This window comes from Carassius carassius, chromosome 6 (genome assembly GCF_963082965.1).
Source record: "Carassius carassius chromosome 6, fCarCar2.1, whole genome shotgun sequence".
Classification (NCBI taxonomy): Eukaryota; Metazoa; Chordata; class Actinopteri; order Cypriniformes; family Cyprinidae; genus Carassius; species Carassius carassius.
Genome location: NC_081760.1, coordinates 15581219 through 15583600, shown reverse-complemented (window position 1 = coordinate 15583600; position 2382 = coordinate 15581219).

Genomic DNA, 2382 nt, shown 5'->3' with positions numbered 1-2382 from the left:
AGTGAGACATGATGCTGAACACCGCAATCTGTTCTACAAGGGGTTTGAATTTCAGATTTTAGAAGTCTGGCGCTCCTTGTTAAAGCTTGGACGTCTGAACGAAATGTTTGGGATTTTGAAAATAGAGACTTTTTATAGTTTCAATTCTGTCTTACCTTTTTTTTATTATTCTTTTAAGCAATAGTTAACCCAAATATGAAAATTAGTTGAAAACATACTCACCCTCAGGACATCTAAGATGAATGAGTTTGGAGAAATGTAGAATTACTGTACATCACTTGCTCACCAGTTGATCCCATGCAGAGCATGGGTGCCGTCAGAATGAGAGTCCAAACAGCTGATAAAAACATCACAATAATCCACACATGACTCCATCATTTAACATCTTATGAAGCAAAAAACTGCATGTTTGTAAGAAACATGTCCATCAAGACATTTTTTTCTTTTTTCAATATTTTATTCAAAATATTGCTTCCTTTTATTACTGCCATTTAAGTGTTCATAAAAAGATGATTCATTTTGACAGAACAAGCAAACAACTGTATATACACTTAAAAAAATGTATATATATATTTATTCTTATTCTTTATTATTCTTCTTTATTTCAAAGGAATCTTTCCATTGTACAAAAGGTTATTTATAGTAGGGGGAAAAGGTTATTTTGAACACATAATAAATGAATAATCTTCACACTAATAAATAAATTTTCACACTGCATCAGTGGTGTTTCCCTCTAAAACAATACAAATAAAGTATTTTTTTTTAGTCAAAAAAAAAAAAATAATAATAATAATAAACAAAAAAATGAAAATAAACATTTTCTGCAAAACACATGCCACGTGCAGTTCTGTGAGACTGACACAGCAGATCCTCGACTCCACATGATATAAGTTACTGTTGCTATCTCTGTTGAACAGTCACTTTTAGACAATACTGTCTGTCATTTTAGGTACATTAACTGTGTTTGTTGTGCATGATTGGACTGTAATGAAGCTGCTCCAGAGTTCACCGCTGTTCTGAGGTCAAGTTAATCAAGTCAGTGAAATAACAAACTGAAATAAAACCAAAATGATACTATTCCTGACATTTAGTCATTAGCATACAGTTAGAATTGTGTGTGTGTGTGTGTGTGTGTGTTTCTGTTTGTGTGTGCGCATCTAAAAAAAAATAATATTGTGGAAACGGTCAATATTTTTCAGCAGTTACTAAAGAAAGAGAAAGAAAGACTGCTGACTTAACAGTTGTCTAGAATACGATCATTGGCACCCTTCACAAAGGGCTGAATGTTTCGCAGAGTGCAGTATCAAAGCATGTTCATGGAAAGTTGTCTGGAAGGGTGGTAGGAAAAGGTGCACAAGCAACAGAAACAACCGCAGCCTTGAGAAGATTGTTCAGAAAAGCTGATTCAAAAACTTGGGAGAGCTTCTGAAGGAGTGGACTGAAGCTGAATCAGTGCATCAAGATCCTCCATGCACAGACGACTTCAGGAAAAGGGCTACAACTGTCACATTCCTAGAACCAAGCCACTCCTGAATCAGAGACGGTGTCAGAAGCATCTTATCTGGGTGAACTGGACTGTTGCTCAGTGGTCCAAAGTCATTTCATATGGAAATCAAGGTCCTACAGTCTGGAGGAAGAATTGGTTGGCACTGTGTTTTATCAAGTCCAAAGTCAACGCAGCCGTCTACCTGGAGATTGCTGGCTGACAAGCTTTATAGAGGCAGAGATTTTCTTTTTCAAGCAGGACTTAGCAGCTGCCCACAGTGCCAAAACTAGCACTTACTGTTTCACTAACTATGATATTACAGTGTTTGTTTGGCCAGCCAACTCACCTGACCTGAACCCCATAGAAAATCCTTGGGGTATCAAAGCAACCTGGGCTTCAATAACGCAGTGCCACAGTCTGACTGCCTCCATGCCACACCACATTTGACACTTTTCCACTGCATGGCACAGCACGGCTTGCTTTTTGGGGGTTTTCCATGGTGAACAGTACCTGGTACCTAGTGTTTTTTTCAGTACCACCTCGACTGAAACAGAACTGTACCATGCAGTGTAAAAGCACCAATTGATGCTGTAATTTGTGTTAAAGGATTCCCAAGTATTAAGTGTATATGAACATTCTTATTAGAACTTGAACATTACTGTATTGTAAATCCTTTTTTATATTAATTTTTTTTTTTGATTGTTTGATTGATTGATCTTATTTAAACTATTCTAATATTTATTGATACTGGATTTTTTTTATTATTATTATTTTATAAGCTGTATGCAAAAATCATTGAAATTAAAAGAAAAAAAAAGGCTTTTAATAATTATTTGAACATATGAGAGTTTCACTTTTTGTGTTTGTGTATTTACGCTTATTTATTTTTATTTTTG